Source organism: Amblyomma mixtum, chromosome 6, assembly GCF_055824585.1.
Source record: "Amblyomma mixtum isolate Tamu chromosome 6, ASM5582458v1, whole genome shotgun sequence".
Classification (NCBI taxonomy): Eukaryota; Metazoa; Arthropoda; class Arachnida; order Ixodida; family Ixodidae; genus Amblyomma; species Amblyomma mixtum.
The window spans coordinates 82,482,618-82,505,623 of NC_143017.1; the positions used below are offsets into that span (position 1 = coordinate 82,482,618).

General features: G+C 46.9%; 1 protein-coding gene and 1 long non-coding RNA gene across 3 annotated transcripts in view; one reads left to right on the forward strand and one right to left on the reverse strand.

Annotated features, from left to right (window-relative positions):
* Window positions 1-23,006, forward strand: part of LOC149339567 (uncharacterized) — a 121,302-nt gene that overhangs the window by 15,471 nt on the left and 82,825 nt on the right. The gene's annotated exons all lie outside the window — the stretch shown is intronic.
* LOC149339568 (uncharacterized) lies at window positions 17,755-22,023 on the reverse strand. Its single transcript, XR_016283530.1, has 2 exons — window positions 21,784-22,023; window positions 17,755-20,017 (listed from the first exon to the last, which is right to left on the reverse strand). It is a non-coding gene; the product is annotated as an uncharacterized LOC149339568 (long non-coding RNA).

Genomic DNA, 23,006 nt, shown 5'->3' on the forward strand with positions numbered 1-23,006 from the left:
TAGCGGCCGTGGCAGATGCAATACGGTTGACCCGACTACGACGTCACACTCAATTTTTTTTACGCCATTACAGGTGTAACGCTCTTGCCCTAGGGCTAACACCTTTTGAGAGTTTTCACCAACCCCTCAAGGAAAACCCCTGGGGGGTTTTCATGAACAGCATCACGGTGTTTACGAACACCCTAAAGGGTGTTTACTCTGGGGTACTTTGAGGCACCTTTTTTACTTATTGAAGGGTGTAAAAATTTTAAAGTGATGTAGAGCCGCACGGTTAGAACCTTGGTTACGAAGGACCTTCTCTGAGGGGCATTTGACATTTCGTTCTTGCGCTGTATCTGACAATAGCCTGTGCAGTTTTCAAACGGCACCCGCACTCTGTTCCACCTGACCTATTTGAGCAAGTAAGAGTGCTACTTGCGAGGGCTAACGGCCGTAACTGTTACTCCCGCCGGAGTGATTTTCGCAAAAGGTTTACGTGCCGAGAAAAATGCTGGATAGGATAATGAGGCTCCAGTAAGGAACCGGAGCAATCACATTTTTGCCAGTATGGAGCGCATTAGGAAACGCAGGCTCCTTTGCTTGCTTTTTTTTTTCTAAAAATGACAAAACCTGGCACAAAACAGTGGTGCGGCAAACGAGTATAGCTTGCATGTTTACAAAAGTACAATGGTTAGTCCGGGATGTCAAATAGGCTTTTTGGGTGTACCGCTAACACCCCTGATGTTGAAATAAAGGTATTTGTATTTGTATTTGTATTTGTAAATCAATGTAGACGCTTTCTGATCACTACGCGCAAGGCAATGGTGTATTTAGCTTTGTCTGAAATTTGCGTATACTGCGACGACTGCTACAGCAGGGGCAACGAGAATAGCTCACTACACGTCAGCCAATCAGCTACTCACATCCGATTGTACGACACCGTCTGCATCAGCTTCTTGGTTCACGCAAAAACAAAGCTATTGAAACTGTTATGATCGACGACTATTGAATCGATGGGGCACTGAGCGTCCATGTACCGTTCAAGAATGGTGGAACTATGCACGAAACATCCTGCAGTGATCGATGTGCAGTCGAGACCCGATTTGGTGATATCCACAAGGTTCGTTTAATTTCTCGTAAAAATGGAAAGCGCAGTAATTTTCTAAGCGAATAACATTGGCGCTCCTGATTGAAAATATGTCGTTTCCGCTTCAACTATTTTTCTCTGCAGTGTAGTTGAACGGAGCACACCTCCCACCGCTTAGTGCATGAATACTCACGTTCTTCACTTATTACATGCTCTCTATAATGTCACAAGCGCAGGATTCCCTACGCTACATGTGGTGCCAGCTATAGTTCTTTTCACATTTCGCCAACATAATCGCCTATTCGCAATTCCGGTGATGTCCAAAGTGCCTCTGGCGATGTGCTGCTCAAAGCGTTGCTGCATGCGACTGCCAGGCCTTCGCAACGAAATTTTTGGAACAACAATGTGATAGTATTTTTGAATATTCCAAAGAAATCGGCATCAGGGCAAGGCCAGTTTTTCGGTACCCGATTTGTGAACCTCGCGGTTCAGCCCGATTCTCCATTTCTTCTCTGTTTTACTTCCTATAACATCCGCCCTGTTACACTAATTGTAAATGTGTATGTAACATCTGGTATACTTCCAAGAGGGCCTTTAGGCACGTTGGTTGGCTCATAGAGTTAAGTGAAGGAAACGGCGCAAAAAAAAAAAAATAGGGTCGTGACACGACTACACAGGCGCTGAGCGAACAACGGTTGGTTGTCAGTTCACCGCCTGTGTAGGCAGTTCACGTCCCTGTGTTTTCGCTATTTCCTTCACTCATTTGATATACTTCTTTTCCGGAATATCATCCAATTTCTATTTTTATTTCACTGATAAAGTATACTCTCACTGTCTCGTTATGGCGCAGCTTTCTTCAGGCTCGTTTAAAACTTTGTTAGTTTCACAAGCGAGAAGTCCATCTTTGGAAACTTTTCTTTGCAACTATAGAGAGCGAGTCAATTTAGCGCTGAGAGCTTTTCTCATGGCCCTCACACGTCTCCGCGGCTTTTGGCTGCGCACGCGAAAACCAAAGCACAGAATTGCGTGCATTCACTCCACAACATCGCAGTGGAGAAGCGGTGTAGTGTGTATAAGGATGACTTCAGCAGGTTAACCTTCTCGAGTGTACACAGATGTCTTCGGGATCACCGAGTACATGAGAACTTACTTTTCTCATTTCATGACATACAGGCATGCACTTCGCGCCCACGGATGTGAAGCGTTCGTTTCTGTGGAATTGTCTTGCATTTATTCACTTCGGCATTTCGTAAATTTGTACGTTTTCGTGGCATATTGTAGCTTCTGCAGCTCATTGTACATAGCTGAGATGGTTTGGTTTATGGGTGTTTAACGTCCCAAAGCGACTCAGGCTACTAGGGACGCCATACTGAAGGGCTCCGAAAATTTCAACCTTCTGGGGCTGTTTAAAGTGAAATGACATTGCACAGTACACGCGCCTCTAGAATTTCGCCTCCATCGAAATGCAACCGTGCATCGCTTAGAGGTGCCGAGGTTTAGAACAGCGTATAAAAACAATGCAAGGCACCTATAGAAGTGCGGGGAATTCGTCAAATAAATTCCATCGGTAGTCAGCGCACGTCCTTGTTTTCGTGTGTTCTTCTTTCGTCTACGTTTCTTTTCGCGCTGCAGCTAGTTCTTTGAGGTTTTATGGTTTTCTAGGTTTAAACGTGCTAAAGCTACTAAGTTCTAACTGCATTATAGCCATGTCCACTGCACACATAGCTGCATTTATACGTGCACCGAATATTCATACGGGACCATTTTGGTTGTTCGAAAATAACACGGTGCATTCGGGGATTTGTTAGTTAATGCTTGGACATTAGCACGCGAGCGGCGCGAACTTGATTACTTTTGTATTTTGTAAATAGTGTACAAAGCTCTCCCCTGTCCTTTCTTGCTGTCGCTCCCCTCTATACTTCTCCTCACTATCCTCTCCCTTTCCCTTTCGTTTCCGCCGGCTGCAGCTCGGGTGCTTAAGATATTAGATAGCAATTGCCGCGGCCGGCAACACTCTTTTGCTTCACTTTTTATTTTTTAAATAAACCACTACCACCACCACCATTCGGGGATTTGTCGTCCGATCGGGGTCTGTCCGATCTAAACGTGCCGGCCGAAACGATATTTTTTCTTGAACTTCACGAGAAACTGGCATCACCCTTTCATGCAGGGGAGTCTTTATATTCGCACGGGTCTGAACGCTGCTGGCACGCTAGTGTGCATGCCCTCAACGCGGCTGTCGCGCGCGCCACACCGCGGGAGCATGTTTTGAGGTCCAGCTCCATGAGACCCTGAGCATATTTCTTCAAACCCCATATTGGCACTAGCAAACAGAAAGGCCAGGGCGAATCTCTTCTCACAGTTCACTTCGCGGGTTGCGCCACCGAATCAAAGCTGTTAATTCTGATTGAAAGTCGAGAATTGCGGTAGTCTGGACGCAGTTTTTTACTGAAGGCTCTTATATGCAGCCGTTTATACCCAAGCCAAAAGTAATTAAGTCATAAAAAGCTCGATCGTATTCACCGCCGCCACGGCTCTACACCCAGACCGTTTTCTTTAAAGCTTACACGTCGCACAAGTTTTCAGCTTATATATTGAACAGCTTTACTTCGTATGTCTTGCTAAGATTCAGTGCGTGGATAATGCGATGTCAAAATGAAATATTCGAGATATAACGACGTGTCGAAAATGGACTTATTCTCACCCCTGCAGACCAAATCGTATTATTGTTATTATCCTCCGCATACACGTTGATTCCACTCCAGGTAATGCATATGATTTTCCCAAAAGTTTCCAATTATTCCCGTTTCGCTCTTCAGCCACGGGCGCGCTATTTCAGCAAATTTTTAATCCGAAAGCACTAAATGACTTATCGGCAACAAACCCCGATGGCGTTGATCACCAGCAGTAGTCCGAAAACTTCCTAGTGACGTCACCATCGTATCCCATGGTGTCAGCTGTAGGCCATGAGACAGTGACGTCCACAGCAAAGAAAAATAAAATTCCTTCCGAAGGTGCGGGAAATTGACTCAAGGATCTTCAGACTGCGAGGCAAGCACTCAGACCATAGGCCGCAAAACCGCGCTGTTTCTTGTCGAATAAAGTTGGACCTAGTGTATGCGTTTCATTACGACTGTATGCAAATGAGTATGTCTGCCATTAGAAAGGAAGGAATCTCTCCAGATGAGACAATGCTTTTACATTCAAAGCACGTAAGAAGTCTTAAGTGCCCTCCGCAATGTTTAAAGATCGTAACTCCACCTTACCCTGGTCAGCTTCCGATTTCTCTTTCTTAGTATCCGCTCGGACGCTCCAATCGATCGCAGGTTGTCAGTTCTGGCCATTGCGTGTCCGGCTCATGTCCACTCGCGCTTTCTTACGTCAAATCAAATATCCTCAAGTTCCATTTAGTTTTGAAAACTCGCATGTTTATTTCTACACCTTAATATTTGCTCCTGACATTCTTCTTTACACCCTGGGATGTACTGCCTTGTGTCTTAACCTTTCTACTCGTATCTGCCTCCAAGTTTCGGCGCCAGTTGAGGGCCGGCAGGATGCTACTATCAAATACTTTTCTCTTGACAGGTATTCGTAAGTTCCTATTCATATCCTGAGAGTGCCTGACAGAGGCAATGCAAGCAATTATTGCTTTTTCTGGTAATATCTTTACACCCACTACTTGACCTACAGATAGTTGTATACTCACTTACTACTTCCAATATTTCACTACCGACGCAGTGAAGTTGGTGATCTGTGCAGTCAAGTAAGAAGTGAGGTAACAGGTCCCAATGTGAGAAGACTATAGGTGACTTTCTCACTCTGTGCGAAGAAGTTGTCAAAAGGGTTAGAAGAGGTGCGAACCGGTAAAGAGAAAATATCATAATCAAGAGGGTGAGCGAAACGGTGTGCCTGAGTAACAGCTATACAAGACATTACACCACCCCGACGAGATCACAGAACCTTCTATATTTTTATTACGTGAACCGGGGGCCTACCCCGAAATATGCAAAAACAAAAATTACCAATCGGGAATCTACTGGCGCAGGTACTGACGCCTTGCACCGGCCGTACAGTTCTTCTGAGGTGCGGATACAGGGGTATATCTCTCCTTGCCCAATAGACAGAAGCGAAGGGCCTCGGCTGAAAAATTGCCGGTCAGCCCAATCAAGTGCGCGGACTACGGTGCTGCGAGGAGGTCAAAGACAAACTTGGCGCTCGGAGGAAGACAAGTAAGGTGGGCGAGGGCGAAAAACAAACCGACGCCGCAGCGGGCGCCGATGACGACCGCTCTCTGCAGGAGAACGAGCCGAGAACGAACGCTACTAAGAAAGGCCTATTGAGCGACAGAGAAGGGAGAGAGAAGTGGCCTGGCCAGCGTGCGGTGTATATAGGAAGCGACGCAACCGCCAGCATAAGCCGCGAGTACCACCACCGCCATCACCACCCGTTGTGAAGGCGAACACATAACTCCCCGCAGTTCGCCCACACTCGTCGCCAGCCGCGGGGCCCGATTGGATATATTCGCCGTCTCTTGGCTCGCTCCCCTCCCTTGCTTTCTTCTTTGTGCATACGCGAGCAAGCCTTGCACGTTCGCCGTGCCTACGCAAGAAGCCCGCGTTGCTCGTCGCGTCGCCGCGACTCGACGCGTGCAACGCACGCACATACATACATATACACACACGTGCACGCACGCACACACCGAAAGCTCTCGGCTAGCCGCATGCCGCGCTGCCGCGCTGCCCCGCTGGGCCGATTGCTTCTTTCTCTGTCCAAACTGTTCGCGGTCCTTTCTTCTTTTCCTGTGGCCCCTATTTTCTTTTCTTCGAGCGCGCCCGCGGAAATAAGCCGCTGGAGTACACAATAGCCAATATGGGCAACTGGCCCGCCGAAGCGCTGCCCCCCCCCCCCCCCCCTTTCCTGCGCCCACGGAGTGAGGAGTGACGACGTCGGGCCGAGGGTTGTGTTGACGCGCCGCCGAGAAGTCCTCTCGAAAGAGAGGGAGAGGAGAAACAGTGCAGCACCGACGCTGGAGCGCGCGCGCGCGCGCGGCGGCGAGTCCTCGCACGCATGACGGAATTATCGACACCTGCGTGTTTGATGGCGCAGGTATGTGGAGGTATTCTATCGCCGCTGCTCGCGGTCCCATGAATAAAAAAAAAAGGAACGAATACAAAGAAAGGCTAAATGCAAAGAGAATCATAAGTGGAAGAGGAGACGAATAGAGAGAGCGGCGGAGGAAGACGGCGTTTACATGTATAGTGCGACGGAATTGCGTCGGCCGCTCTGGGCGTTTTTCGGGACCCTTTGTGTGCTCAGGCGCGCGAGCGCGTTCAATAGCTCCTTCGCTCTCAGAGACAGCAGCGCGCATACATGCGCACACACGCGTCGGATGCCGAAAGGTGTCGGGTCGTCGGGTCTGCCGCCGCTGCTGTCATGCGGCCGGCATGCGTCTACAGAGCCGAGGGCGAGAGAAGAGAGATTGCAACGAGTCCGGCCATTTGGTGCGCGCCGCCGTCGGATCATGTTTGCGGAGCTCCTTCAGGGTCGAAGACGCACGCTCTGCCGCACGCATCAGCGCCTTGTAGTTGGAGGCCCGTCTTGTGATTCTTCGGCTTGCGCGTGCATGCATGCAGATCTCGCAGACAGTGCCGGCTCGAATCCGATGGTCTCCGCTGAGTAAACATTTCTCGTGTCATCGGGCGTTGTTTGTTTCACGGCTGACCCAAACGACTCTTTCCTTATTCTTCCCCTCTTACCTCCACCCCCTCCAACATCTCTTTCTCTGCCTGCAGCGCCTACCTTCTTTGCCTGTTTGCTTCCTCTAATATGGCGAGTTCATTCGACCGGAGGTATTAGCGCTAACTTCTAGGGCGTGAAGTACCAGTAGTTTACTTTAGAATTGTCTGTACTATTAGCGCTATGTGGCACTAGACCGAGTGAAGGGTTAATCACGGAAATGAACATAGTAAAGGTGGGTCAAAAGGCGACGCGACACGTGACCCGTATCGAGCCAGTCATACTTCCTATGCTGCAGAGACGGGTGAGTGAGCCAGGAATGCATACGAGCGGAACTGTACGGGATGATGGTGCTGAGAGTAAGCACAATATTTGCACAGGCCAGTAATTGTGTCGCCGAGTAATTCACAAATCTGTGTTCTTGGATCACAGGCTGTCTCCTCTTCCTTCATCACTATTGCTTTCTCAGAGAGACAAGCTCAAAGACAGCCTTACAAAAATTTATCTCTAGTCTACCTAGTCAATTAAGTCTACAGTCTATATTCTCCCTAGTCTATCAAGTCTATAGACTTTCTATAGACAAATATTATAGTATAGTCTATAGGCAATGCGACTCCTATAGACAGTCTATTTTAGATCTATAAATTTATGGTCATACACTTTAAGCGGACTATTTTCTATAGACAGTCTATACACTACGAAAAGACAAAAGCAAATATCAATAGGAAGGAAATAGAGTCTATAAGAAGTCTATAGACAGTCTGTAGGTAATTTTGATAAGAGAGTCCATGCGCGAAGTTACAGATCGCCAGCCCTCTCGCCAGCACGTGACACGTATACAAAGGTGCCCGCGTAGTCAGGGCCCGAAGCGATGCTGCCTATAAAGCACTTGATTTGAAACCTTTTCATTTTGCGTGTACCTGTACACCAACATTCGCTCGGCCTCAACGCACCAATGCCTATAGACATAGTGTACTATACGCGTATCGTTCTCCGCGACACAGACCGAGACACGAAGCCTTGACGCGGCAGCTACGTCGCATACCACCTCACAGAGCGACAGAGAAACATTCGAAGGCACCGGGGCGGATGCGTCCGAGACGCGCAGGTGCACTCGGTATCATCGCGTGTATAGTCGGACTCCTGGCAGGGATCCGTCAAGAACGCGTGCTCCCTCCGTCTCCGCTCCAAGCGCGGTACGTTCCCCGCTGTTTCGTCATTGTTCTCTCCATTCCCCTCCTCCCCGCGCGCTAGCGTTCGATGCCATACCTGTCGTCACCTCGGTATACTGCAGGGAGCGCAAGCCCGCAGCAACAACAGCATTCCGAGCAGCCCCCGGGGACGGACGGCGGATGGAATTGAAAAATAAAGGAATGAGAAACGAGGCAAACCAAACAATAGGCGCTCGCGGAGAGAGACGCGAAGCGCTTGCGATCCAGAGAAGTAGCGAGCGGATGACAGGAAAGACCCATCGACGTCAGATGTGTATATTCATCACTGCGCGAGCGCCGGCCCGGGGAACACTACTGAATTCTCCGCCCGCGGGGGGATATGGATGAACGACAGGTGACACTCGGCGTGCATGCCATCCGCGCTTGCGGAGAGAGAGGCGATATATGTGCGCGCGGAATGCTGCGCAGAAACATGAATAACGCTTCTGGCTTTCGTTTTTTGACGTCGCCAACGCGACGTCTAACACGTAGCTGCACGAAGCAGCCGTGACAAAGCGCCTGTTTCTAGGCAGAGTGAAGAAAAGCGTCTTTTTTTTATTGTTTGTTACTCTAAACAAAACGCGCATTTAGATCCTGCTTACATGTATCAGTGATGAATTTTCCCTTCTTTTGCGTGAGACAAATGAAATAGTTATCTTGCCTATAGCCAGACCACTGAGAGACTTCGACAAACCCTTTCAGCTCAAAGTTCTTGCGTTGTGTAAATGACACGAGCGGTAATGCAAGGGTTCAAGCCGAGTACTGCTGAAAGAAACTCGGTGTCCCAGGAGTCAGGAAGGCAAAGGGAATGATAAGTAGTGGTTTACAGCTACAGGCCAGTTGAACACATGTTCAGCGTCGCCAGTGAAGACGGAATAGTTGGAGCCATTAGAGCTACTGGCAAAACCAAACAAGCAATAGCCTGCGCACGTAAAAACAGCCTAGCTATCAAACCGTTCGTCGTTACTTCGACTTTAACGCGCAGAGCCACACACTGACCCGGACACTTATCGAGCTTTCCAGTTCCTATACGTTCCAGCCAGCAAGCAGCGGCTATATCGAAACGAGCTCCCAGAAAGCTATAGTGTTCTTCGAGCGAACGCCGTGTGCGAGAGAACACGTTGCGCCGGTGTCATTTCTCACATAAAGAGAGCACGGCGCTCTGCAAAGGGAAAAAAGAAAAGCCAATTACAATTGGTTCTCCTCGGAAGAGCCTCCTCCGGACCGAACGTATAGACATGTGGTCACGCTCTGGCGTACAGTACGTACAGAACGTGGCGCTCCCCATAGTTCCCAATTAAGAAGGAGCCATATTTCTTTACAGAGCGCGCCATAAGGACCGAGTCAGTGCGCGCTGCATTCTTTCTCTTGCCTATATACCCCTGGCTGTCTCTCTCGAAGCGGTAACAGAGGTTCTCGATTCCGCGCTCGCAAAGCAATTACAAACCCAAGCGGCTAGGGTATACATACGTCTCCCGCGGGCGAGTCGCCGGTCTGCCGTACACGCCCCAATACGTGTCCACGGATATATAAGCTCCCAGAACAGTCCCTTATGCAGTCGGTGGTCGCGAACCACTTTCTCGTTTCAATGAGAAACCACATTTCAAAAAGAGTGTACGCGCTGCTCCCCTCTGTGTGTGTGTACATACGGGGTGTGCGCACTGGAAAGCGAGCGTCGGCGACCCCAGCGTCGTAGGGGGGCGAGAAGGTTACGTGTTCGATTCCCTGCCCGCTGCGGTGGAGACGTTGAAGGCATCCGCGGAAACAGGGCCGCTCAGCTTCGGTGGGGCAAAAATAATGCGGGCCTTTTCTTCTTTTTCTTTCTTTGGAGTCAGCTCGAAACAAAACACTTCTTCTTTCGTTCGCTTATTCGCGAGCGAAAGAAGGGGACACAATGATTTTTCCCGGCCGCTTGCTGAGCTATTCAGAGGGCCGGGAAATGAGAGACGAGCTTCCAAGAAAGCGAGACGGAAAGTGAGAGAGTGAATGCGAGATTCGCTGAAACCGGACGAGGCCAGCGGGGAAGATGGAGGCGAAAAGAAAAAGTGAACGCAGTTTCTCGGCGCAGCGGAAACCAATACTGCCCCCAATGGTGCGAGACGAACAGTATGGGACCGCAGAGGATGCGCACTAACCAAGATTGGCCTTGAAGACAACGGGGTGGCCGAACATTTCTTCCCAGGTCAATCGGCGTGACTCTCTAGTCAGGCAGGAGTTGAAGAAAAATGCTCTTTGTTGTTTTTCGTTCTTAGTAGCCGGCTATGAGCTATGAGTAGCCGGTTAGCGGAGGACGTATATGTCGCTTGCACGAACACCGAATGTGTTCCAGTTATTTCGGATGGAGTAACAGAGCTCCATCCTAAGTTCGAGCGGTGCGGAGACGATGACAGACAAAAAACACATTACATACTCATGTAACACTGCCATTACATCTCCTTATTTCGCTAAATCATCCTCTTCCTTCCTGGAGTGTTTGGCTTCACTCGTACTCGGCAGATCATCAGCGGACCTTAGCGGAGCAAGCGGTGTTTCAATGGGAAAGCACTATTTCAAGATGTCTAACCGGCTCACCGAGCTTGTATGAAGCTTGATCATGGAAGTCACTCTGGCGAAACCAAGCATATGAGATCAGCTTAACCTCAATCAGAGCTTAATCTGAATCCAACAACGTCGCCAGACGCGGTTTAGCTACGTTAAAAACCTACCACCTTTTCCACTGGGCCTCAGTGCAAAATATTTCCTCCTCCTCCTCCTTTTTCACAAACAGGAGCGAATTCTCTTTCAACGATGCAGTTTTTTCCGGACTTATTGGAAGCACTGCATTATTTCCGAGAATCCACATCCATGGAAATATTGCATACATCATGCATTGGCACCAACAGAGCAATCCTCTAAGAGTCAGTCATATGCTCAGAAAAAGAGTGCTTAGAAAGTATGCACACGGAATAAACAAGTGCGCGCCTTTGAAGAGGGGCACTCAATTTGGAAAACTTCGCCCTTTCTTGGTATGGTACTTGGAGCTCGAGCTTTCGTTCCACTCGTTCTGGACCGGACTGTGTGCAAGGAACACAATGCCCCAGAAAAGAAGAACGCATAGGCAAGGTGGAAGAATGGATGACTCCGCGGAGCCACTGAGCAAAGGGCGGCAATCTTAAATCATCCACGCTCCCGTACCGTTCCATGAGCCGAGCCTCGGCGAAAGGAGAGCCGACAATCTCGGCATTCCCGCCGCTGGCACCTTGACAAGCCTCGCGATGAAATACCCGTGCCTGCAGTACCGGCAGTCCCACAGCCAGCCAGCCGACTAATTCGAAGGCGCCGCGCTCGCGCCTCTTCGTGGTTTGCAGGGGCGGAGAAGAAGATGGCTGGCGTCGGAGAAATATTCGGAAGAGGGGAGGGGGGCGGGGGAGTGGGAGGGGAGGCGGCGATCGTATTTGCTTGCCCGCTTTTTGCCTGTTCCCTTGTCGGCGGCGCGCGCCCGTGGTTGAGGAGCAGCGGCATGGCACAAAGACGGGCCTCGAATCGATAGAAGCCACTTTGCGTCGTGCCGTGTTTGTGCAGGTCCCCGCGCTCTGCGGCGGCGTTTGCGGCACAGACGCCACCTTGCGTCGGAGGTGGTGACCTCATCCCCCTCCCTGTGGGGTACGCGTGCAAATATGGCCGCGGAGGTGACCACCTCGTAGAGGGCGTACTACACCTCCAACACCCTCCTCTGACCCCCCTCATTTTCTTCAGTCTGCGCTCTCTGAGCCTACCTCGACGGCTTCGCAGCTCCTAAGCCTGCTGGAGAGGAACTCAAAGTGGCGGCCGCATGGACGGGGAACGTCGATTTGGAGACGTGATGCGGAGAGAGTTGGGGGGATGTTTCGGAAATACCCCGGCGACGATATTGGTACTCTGACAGGAGAGGCAGGTGTTTTGCTCTGTCTGCGTTTCGGTAACAGCAAGCCCAGAAATTCTGGACAGGCACATTTGAGCATTTTAGACGGGAACTAGTTATTGTAACCAGACCAGAAATACAGCCGACAAATAAACACCACACATGAAAAAAGGACATTCACGAGGCTGATGTAAGCCTCGTGTACATCCTTTCTTGCTCTGTGGTGTTTATTTGTCGGCTGTATTTCTGATCATGTTCCACCAACTAGCTCACAAACGAATTCTTCTAGTTATTGTACGCAGTTTCTTCATATGTCGAAGATTTCACTTTAAAAATCAATATATCCCCAAATGTTCCCTAGGAAGGCTTGCATTTTTTTTTTTTTTTGCATTCACGTTTATGCTATCGTCATAAGCGTTCCCCATTGGTTTCCTAAGGCAGTCGTTACTCGATTCGAGCGATGGACGAAGTTTAAGAGAAAGATTTTGCGACACATCGAGAGAATTGACCATTAACTTCAACAATTCCATAGCAGCACCTACCAATATGCCAGTATTCAAAATTGATGTCTAAAAATCCTGGCTTGGGTGTACGTAGCAGGCTGCACCAAAGACTATACCACTAGACTTGGGGAGTAGCAAAGTATGGAACACTGTGTTCGATCGTCAATCTGTCTGCACCACGGTGATATGTTGTCAAGGAAAGATGTCGCAGATTCGTTCACTTACGATTGTTTTTTGTTTTTTTTGCAGCAACACCATAGCGACGAATTCCACCCACTCATTTCCCCTTCCAACACAAAAATATTTACCCTTTTACGTACTTTTGCGCCCAACGCATCCGCGCGCAATATTTATTTATGGGGTTAACTTAGACATTCAATCAGAGCAGCCAATGATATCTTCAAACGTGACCCGAAAGCAAAGTTCTATTACCGAGAATCCCGCAACCTCTTGGCGTAACGCTGTCGACCTCGATCTCTAAGGTCGCTAGCGTTACGTGCCCAGACGCACGCCAACCGCTAACCTGGCAAGTGCGCGCCTTATTGTAAGCACGTCTACACCACTGCAAAGGAAATCCAACTCCGTCGGCGCGCGTGCAACTATACAGTTCCCGTCTGACGCCCGTCGCTTCGTCCGTCCCCTCAGAGACCGATTGTTGTTCTTCGATCCGAAGCTGCGGAGAGAGCACTTGAACGCTTGTTTCCGACTCGAGACAAACGGTGCGTCGGACGTTTAGAAGTGCGACTGCGAACAGCTCTGGAGGGACGACGAGTTGACGGAGAGCGGGGCTTAGAGTCGGTCCATCGGAGACTGTTCCTCAAGAGGCTTCTCCTCGCTGCCTGCCCCGTAAATCCTCGCGCTCCGGTGAGTCAACAGAGCTCTTCAACTGTCCTGCACGTATATTTTGTATAGAACCTTGCTGTAGGATAACTTTAGGAGGACTTGGTTCGAAATAACTGCGGTTGCGTAGGTTATACGATATCAAAATCGGCACGGCTGACTCAACCAGTTTTACAACTAATTTGCTTGGCAGTAACCCTGGAAGGAATTCTCCTCGAAAGTATAAGAAAAGGGAAAAGGAAAGAACTTCAAATCTGCGTTGTTTAACAACTCTAAGAAGTCGCTTACTTGAGCAGCCTGTGAGCTTACTTGAGCTGCGACGACAAAGGAAACAAGACTAAAGAAGAAGCTCCGCTTTGCTACTTAATATTTCTTAGCTCTTCTTCCTGCACGCATTCCACCTCATGCAAAAAAGAACATGAATGTGCATCCAAGAAAAAAAATAAGATCAAGAAAAGAATCAGCAATAAAACCTCAAGGGGCGCCTCACCACCACGCATTGCATCCATAACTGCGCGTTGGTGCCGAACGCGTCACGCTGTCGGAGTGCGGCGCAAAAGCCTCGCATTGCAGCCTCCGGACACTACAGCTACAAACTAGTTCCGATCTGGGATGAACTCGTTATATATCTCACCCAAGCGCGTGACGTACAATCTCTCAAGTTGTTCGCGGCTTATCCGGAGCGGCAGTAAAACCACTCTCCGCTCAAATAATCATTGCACACCTTCTTCGTGTGCTCGTTGGGCGCGCGGTTTTATGTCCGCGCTTCTGCGCTTCGCAAAACGTTGCCCGGGTATCGAAGTACGCGATCAGAGATGCACCGCCCTCCGCTGTTGCCACTCGTTTCCTTATGGCTTTTCCTAGCGCTAGGACATTTATTTGGGGCGTAACCACAGCTCCCAATCTCCAAGCTCGTTTCATGCTGGTCTTGCAACAAGGTGCGCAGACCTTAACAAAGTTTGTTTGCATTTATTACCCCGTATGTAACAGCGTATAAAGAAAGAAAGAAAGATAGAAAGAAAGAAAGAAAGAAAGAAAGAAAGAAAGAAAGAAGGAAAGAAAGAAAGAAAGAAAGAAAGAAAGAAAGAAGAAAGGAAGGAAGAAGAAAGAAAGAAAGAAAGAAAGAAAGAAAGAAAGAAAGAAAGAAAGAAAGAAAGAAAGAAAGAAAGAAAGAAAGAAAGAAAGAAAGAAAGAAAGAAAGAAAGAAAGAAAGAAAGAAAGAAAGAAAGAAAGAAAGAAAGAAAGAAAGAAAGAAAGAAAGAAAGAAAGAAAGAAAGAAAGAAAGAAAGATGGCGTGTATAGCGTACAGCACAACGTTTGACGACTACGTCGTACTGCGGATGTAAGTTACCCGGGTGTTGAAGCGGAGGTTACGCGCGCATAGAACACCATTCCGCAGCACGCACTTAGGACATTACTGTGCGGTTCGCTCTCGTATCCATCTCGTACCATCGCCACTTTATTTCGCTTTTTTTATGGTTCGTTAGTCTTCGTCGGATCTGCGTTTCGCGTGGTCCGACCAGACTTTCTTTATTTTCGGACACGGCGCTATGTGAGCATGCATTTTTATCGCGCAGCTTGTGGCCAGGACGCTCAACCGCTTTCTTGAGAGAACAAAAAGTAAACGTTGGCCGCAACACCAGGCATTGCGTGAGCAGTATAGGACACGCCTGCACCCCGTCTTTCGCGGGCACTGTAATTTCTACTACTCCGATTCGGACGCCGCGGGCACTCCACCAGAACATGCGCAAGTAAAAACGGCCTCTCGCAGTAAAAAGTAACGAACAAAGATGGACGGAGTAAGGGGTGTGGCACTGGAGTCACCCTAATGCACGCGATATAGAGAGTAGTGCACCGCATCCAGTGACGTTTCCTTTCCTATTTCTTCGCCGCACCCTCGCAAATATAGGATCGTCCACAGAGCGGAGTTAGAGGAGGGTCGTGTGGCGGATGCCCGAGGCGCTAGCAGAAAAAGCGCAGGGACGATTGCATCTCTGCGGCCAGAAGTGGTTCGATACCGGAAAGAGGAATGCCGACACAACTGTCCTTGCGGGATAATGTGGCTCATGCGAGTGCGGTAGTTTTGCGAACGAGAAGCTCTGCAGACACACGTTCGACCACGCCCTTTTAGGCGCGCGGAAATACCGAAATGTATGCCGCTAATTGCTCGGCGGTGGACACATTTTCCGAGGAAATAAGGGTGCGACTGGATAGATATATGCGTCTGTATACATTCAAGTACGACGGACACACCTCATGCACAATGCATTTTTTTTTCTTAATCGCTCGAAGCGTGTCTTTGCGGAATCCCCTACGGTTTAGCTAGAGCACCAATAATTTCTCAGACGCAGTTTGCTTTATTTTCTTTAGCACCATGTGTGGACTGTAGCTGCGCAAGCGTGAACCTGGTACAAGGTGGCGGGGCTTAGATGTAACAAGATCGTATACAGAGAGGAATGGTCAGATTTTCCAGTCACTTCTGGCCATACCATAAACTAGACAGAACAACAGTTATTGTAGATGTGTTCAGGTATCATTCGATAAATGTCTCTTTTGGAATCGTAAGTTCCGCGTTTCCAAGCCCTCGCACGACCAAAGGAGATCGTTTACATTTTTTTTCTGGTTCGGATTTATTACTGGAAGTTGGCGCTTTTTCTGCACCTGACACTGCACCAGCGTAATTGTAGCCTCGTTTACAGCGATAATATGCGTTTCGTATATATACTATATACGGTATATAGCACATATATATTTAGAGCCGAAATGAGGAAAAAAAAAACTGAAAGGGCGACTGCCCGCCTCTGTATATACAGAGTGCGGTGAGTTCTTGCTTCACGCGGACGGATGACAATCAGTGTCGCCACCTACATTTGGCAGATTGAGACGTTACCCGAGAAGCTTATCTTTACGATCGAGCATGGTCGCTCGAGGTGGGCTAGCTGCGAAGAGATACGCATCCGAGAGAGGTAGAGGCCTGGTAGGCAGCAAACCCAAGTCGTCCATAGCGCATGACATGTAAATTGCTGGCGTGAGAAAGAGAGAAAAAAAAAGAGGAAGAGGGAGGAAACACGACGCTCGGCCTTCCAATTGCCCATAATGGCGCAACGCAATGATTGTATAATTACTCGCTTAGTTTCCCAAGTGCGTCTTTATCGAATGACGTCTCCGTTCGAGATGTAAACAGGCACGGCCCGAGATGCTTATCTAATCGCCTGACATACCTGCCCGGATTGGACGAAATAGTTCTGACCTCTCAAAGTATCCACACTACAGCATTTTTTTGTTATTCGTAGGCTCATGGGAGAGATCATTATGAAAGCTTGCTTAGGCAGGAGTTGCGCCAGAAAAACAGTCCACTTCAGCGCCCCTCCCACCGTGCCCCAAAAAAAAAACAAATAAAAGAAAGACGAGTGAGAAAGTATTTAGCAGCAGACGTTAAAAGGTGGCTAAATGAATACGACTAAGGATGAGGCGCCTCTTGTGGCGTCTTTTGTTTCGAAACACAAAAATCGCGAAATTGGTAGCACAGCAAGACCAACGGTCAACGCAGAATTAACATCCTTGGAGCATACGTAGTAGCCGATGGCCAAATGGAAACAAAATGCTTATTGCTTTGTTTACAAATATACAAAACAAACTAAAAGCGCTAGCTGGCAGCGATGAAGCGGCAGTTATTGTACATAAGATGGCTCATTGGCCCAAGTGCGAGCCTTCGGGATCACATTGGAGCTTCAATCCGATCTGTTTAATTATGTTTTGCGCTGTACTTCCCTTACAAAAATTGCTTTTGTGATTCTTTAGAAAGTCTTTCAAATTTACTCATTAAAATGTAATGAGTTTCTTTTAGAACTGTATGGAATTTTTGTCCAGAGTTTCAATAACTAATTGGCCACCGCATTGTTATAGGAACACGGCTAACGTCCTTTAAAAGAAAAACTGTAATGAGTTGCTTTAGAAACTCCTTGAGGAGTCTCTTTAGAAACCCTTTTGAGCGCACTCATTTCATTGTAATGTGCTGCTTTTGAATCTGTATAGAATTTGGCTACAGTGTTTCAATAGCTAATTGGCCACCGCATTGCTATAGAAATGTGGCTAATGTCCTTTAAAAGAAATTCTGTAATGACTTGCTTTAGAAACTCCTTGAGAAATTGTTTAGAAATTCTTTTGAGTGTACTCATTTCATTGTAATGTGCTGCTTTTGAATTTGTATAGAATTTGAGTACAGTGTTTCAATAACTAATTGGCCACCGCATTGTTATAGGAACACGGCTAACATCCTTTAAAAGAAATACTGTAACAAGTTTCTTTTGAAACTAGTTATATGAATTTTACGTAAATCCATTGGAATGCATTTATTTCATTGCAATGTGATGCTTTTGACACTGCATAAGATCTGAGTAATGAGTTCCAATAACTAATTGGCCACCACATTCCGCCCAGCATGTACAATGTAACATATATGATGTAACCACTGATTGCTGTAAGCATGCAAGAAATACAGAGCAACAGCACACGACATACAATCAACTAACTTTATTTCACTTAGCAACTTTTACAGCAGCTTATGGAATTGAACGTTTGCAGCTCCTGGCGAGCCTTAGTAATTAGCAGCATTTATGATGAAACTGATAGGAGACATGGCACACGAACAGTACGAGCACATTTTATTTTGAGACAATCAAGTAATTTTAGATTCATTTTCTGCGCCACATGTGCAACGAAGATCACACCTCAAAGAGAGTGTTTTCACGAAAAAACAGTGGAGTAGCGACTCAAACAAATACTGCCTAGCCTTCTGCCTTCAACAGCTCTGAGTATATGCCTGCCTTAATTTTATTCACTTATGCCCTACATAAGGTACACAATGCTAGTTGGAGCCACAGCAAAAGGCTAGCTGCATGTTCATTCTGTGAGAATTAAAAGTTAGAAAGCACTGTATACCTTATGTAGTATTCTGAAAGGATATCATTTACAGCTGTCCCAAGGATTGCGTGCACAGCAGAGTGAACATGATGAAGGAGTCACAATTGTTTTGAAGGACACGTGAGATCTACTTTCCAGAATTAAACTGCCTCTTGTTAAAACAGTACATGCACCTAATTTTGGTGGCATGCTTTCTTCTCCACAGTAATGTGGAAGACACTACTACGCATGGATCACCGGGTGGTATTCAGCTGCAAACTATAAATAATTTATAATTGAATTTTTCTCTCATGCTGTTACGGTTTCAACATCCAAACAACGAATGTAACGTTAACGTGCCCTTATAGGTCACATGAGGCATGAAAAAACAGCAAATTGCTGCTTCTTCATTTGTTGTCATTCCGGCTGTTGAGGCTGCTTGGCTTTAGCATTGTAGCAAATTAAAAGGACAAAGCAGTGATTATATCAGTTTCTTCATGTCTCCTAGACCTGTAAGCACACTTTGATGTCACAGTGATCGTTCGGCTGTTGAAACCGAAACAGCATGAGAAAGAAATTGAACTGTAAATTATTTAGCGGGCATACTACAATACCACATAATAATCCATGCCTTACGAATCATTACAAAGCAGAAAACATGCACCCAAAAGTTAGGTGTCTGTACTCCTTTGAGCAGGAATAAATTCTTAATTCAAGCAAGACGCAAAGTACAAGAATGACAAAACAAAGTACATTATTCATTTCTACTCTACATGACTAAAAATCGTCCCATGAGGATGCAAATTTCAAGGAGTACTTTATGTCTGATACTGAGCAATAATGAACCAGATAGCCATCCTGCATACTACCGTTTGCTACAAGGACGCGCCTTTGTTGGCATTTTAATTCAGACTGGTTTGCACTACTCGCTATTAACCACAAAAAAGCTGTACATCAAATCTCTGAGTGTGCCAACAAAAGAACTGGTTTCTTTCATTACATATATGTAACTTGTGTTTTCCTACATTGCTTCACATGTACAAATTGATCCGACCATAGGGAATACAGGGCGGCCAGAATAGGATGCTTGACAGTTGGCTGCTCAATAATCCTTGTTAGGTGACAACATAAGCTGTGAATGTCATCTGTTACAGCCCCCTTTCTTCACTCAACTGCTGCTGTCCACAGGCAACTAATACTATACCTATGCATATGCTTTCCTGAGCTGAGTTTAAGTGTTGCCTGGATTCACAATGGTCAGCTTGCCCAACAATCTAAGAGACCATCATAAGCAGGCTGCAAAATTCACTGCTAAAGAAAGCTATGATATGCTGCAGTAATCAAGTGAACTGAACAAAAAGAAAAATGAGAAGAAAAGCTGTATTCGGTTTAGAGGAGAAACAAAACAAATATTTCGAAAACCAATCTATTTCATTCCTTTGTAGTAAATAGTAAGGAGGATAAATGTGCTGGGATATTAACAACCAACTCAAAGCACACATTTAAAATATGCAAATGCTTGATACAAGATCTGACTTCCTAACTATGCTGGTATAGACATATTTAGTTTAGAATTCATATCTTTTAATTGAGTGCATTATTCTGAAAATAAAAATTGGTCAAAAGGAGGCACTGTTGGTTCATATCGGCACTTCCATCTATTCTTTGGATGTGATCTTCATTGTGCATATCCCACAGTACAATAATTCAATTGCATAGATACCAGCATTTCCATTCATAAACTGTGCTGATCACTTGCAGTAAGCCAATGATGTGACATGGCCGGTAGATTATTAGGTGCATCATTGTTGTCTGTGCAGAGACGAGGAGGTGTCAGGTAGGCACCACCCATGCTTGCCAGTCTGAAGTACCCAGATGTCTGCGTATAGGCCAAAGAAAAAAAATCAGTCAGTGAGACCTAGCACACAACTGCTTTCACACTAATGCAAACAAAAGCATCAATCAGATCAGAATCTACAAGCAGTAGTACTCTAGTGATCTAGCTTTGAAGAGTACTAACAGCACAATACAGAAAGTATATGATTTCAAAATAAATGGCATGCACACTTCGAAAAGAACTATAAACACCACCCAGCTGTGACTGATACTGCTGCCAGACTAGAACATTTCATAAGAATGAATAACTATTACATTAGCCTGTAACAGTATTCATCTAATACATATTTATTGCCACTATAATGCAGTGACAATCACAATCACTTTGTTTAGAGAACTAATTCACCTGTCTTCTGTGTTTTACAAGTGACTGATTAATTGCAGTAAGTAAATTAGGTGCAGTGAAAACTGAGAACAGCTGTAACTCAACCTCAGTAGCTCACAGGCAGCACAAAGCGTCTACATCTGAGTCTCTGGGAATGGCTACTCAAACACAGTAATTGCACTCACTAAACATCTGACAAGATGGTGATGCCGACGACCCCCTCGTTAAGCAAAGGGATGGATTCTGATCCTGCTGCATTTAGAAAACTTTTCACTTCCCTGCTCCACTAATGCTGGATTGACACTGCTGAAATAGTTGTAGAAAGATATTAAGTGCGTTAACAATGTCACATAACTATTTTAAACTGCTAGCCAGTATAATCCATTGCATCCATATAAATGACTCCATTCAGTTACATAAATTAAAAACACGATATCTCTAGCACTCTGGTAGCGAGATCAATAAAGCTATATTCCAGTTGCTGCAGAAAAGCAGTGAGATTACAGCCAGGCAAATGAATCAGCACCAATACCACAGACATAACACAATATAAAATAATAAGCTTTTTACGGCATGACACTACGGTGCAAGTGGGAACATCTCGGCCAAATCCAAGTCTCAGTACTTCTCTCTTTGATAAACTCTGGAGAAACCGCATGCGTCACCATAAATTCCTTCGAAATAAAATTATTTCAAAGCATAGTCGAAAACATCATGCGCAGTTTGCGATGGTACAGCCGTAAGTGTGCAATTCATTTTTGCACCAGTACGAAGTATGCTTGAAATGCCAAAAAAAAACAAAGCCAGTGCCCACAAACACTCTCTATGAGCGAATAACGCCGGAAAGAGATTACCAAAAGTTATTTTCGCGGCGAAACTCATCCGCAACATTCCTCTTGCATTTGACGTGCGCAACTCTAGTCGGTTGCAGCTACATCGTCATTCCACTTCTAGGCACTGAACGGCCTGAGTACTGTGAGCATTTGTAACGTGGACTCGGCAGACCATGTTTTGTTCAGCTTGGAATTATACCCTGTACACACGCACACATACAAGCACGAAAAAACTAAACGCCGGGAACTACTGCCACTGAGAAGCATACGTCGTTCCAACACAGTGCTTTCCGCTCGTTGGTCCCAATCATCGCAATAATGAGCACAACGATATCATGAGAGTAAAAACATGCAACTGTACTCCATGTCACAACTTCGTCGCTGCGGAGAGGAAGTTATAGGCGCGAAGCGACGGTTTCCGTGGCTGTGTGACAGGTTCGCGGTCACGTGCAAACAGCGCACTTGCGGAAGCCGTTGCTCAAACTTCTACTGCACTCCGAAGAAGTTGTCAGACAACACCCAGCAGCATTTACAGCACTTCACGCACCCCAGTACAACATTTTGGCAGATAATTTCAAGAACTGTACTCACATTCGTAAGCAATCACACAAGGTCGTTCGTTCTTCCACGTTGATGCCGGCATTGTCACGGCGTGGTGCAGGGCGCAATACGACGTCCAATATCTTGAGAAGAACTTCAGGTGCTTCAGAAGGTCTTTCGAAGCACGCAGGTCACGCACCAGTTTTGTAGCACATTCGAAAACCACAGCACGAAAACACCACACAAGGCGCAACAGCAACAAAAAAAAACTACGCCCGAAACGCCACCCGGCCGGCCCAACGTTTATAGATACTTTTTTAGTTCCATAACTCCTCGCAGCGCCCGTAGGGAGCAGGCGGCCTGTCGCCGTCCCCGCCACCGCGGCGCTGCAATCGCGGGTTGAGCTAGGAGAGCGAGAGTCGTCTGCTAGCGTGCAGCGTTTTGCACGAGCACTCGCATTTGAATCATCGCTGCGCGACTGCTGTTTTTTTGTTTCCGGCTCTTGCCCGGAGGTATTTCATAACACATGTGTGCTTAGCGCGTTTGCGAACTTAAGAGCGGTATTCTGAGCCGTGTCACAAGCGGCCGTTTTGTACGGGCAATGACGAAATGCGTGCTTCGATTCTGCTTCTCGTGAGATGAACCTAACCTTGCTACTTCAATAGATTCGTATTATCCGCCGAACCAGTTTTTCGCGACTGGCTGTTGTGTCTCGCATTACGCGCAAAATTATTTTTACGTTTATTACAGCAATACTGGTGCAAATAAAACCCGCCGCTGTCTCGGTGGCTACGGCCCGCGGCTTCTTTCCCGAAAGCCGCGAGTTCGATACCGATGTAGGCGAAATGAAAGAGTAATTCAAGGCGCTTGGCATTTAAATAGAAAAAATTTATTCACAAACCCACTAAACATCGTTGTTGACAGATTTGCTGTCAACTAATTTGTCAGACAAGCTTCGCCTACTTTCGCTCTTTTTGAGCTCTAACGGCACTACTATTTTCCAACCACTATGCTCGCGCAAAGAAGTGCATGGGTGTCACTAAATAAAAGTAAATTAATTGAGCTGTGAACACCTCAGCATGCTCTGGTAAACCAACACCATTCGTGCCTTTTTTTACAAGAGAATCCAGCACGTTCCAAAACAGGTCGCCAAACAACTCGCCCTTTCAAGCCTGTTTTATAGCACCTTCTACCGCGCTTACACAGGCAAAGGGTACGGTACGCGAGAAGGGTACGCGAGACTGCCACTAACATACTCGCGCTCAATAATGAGC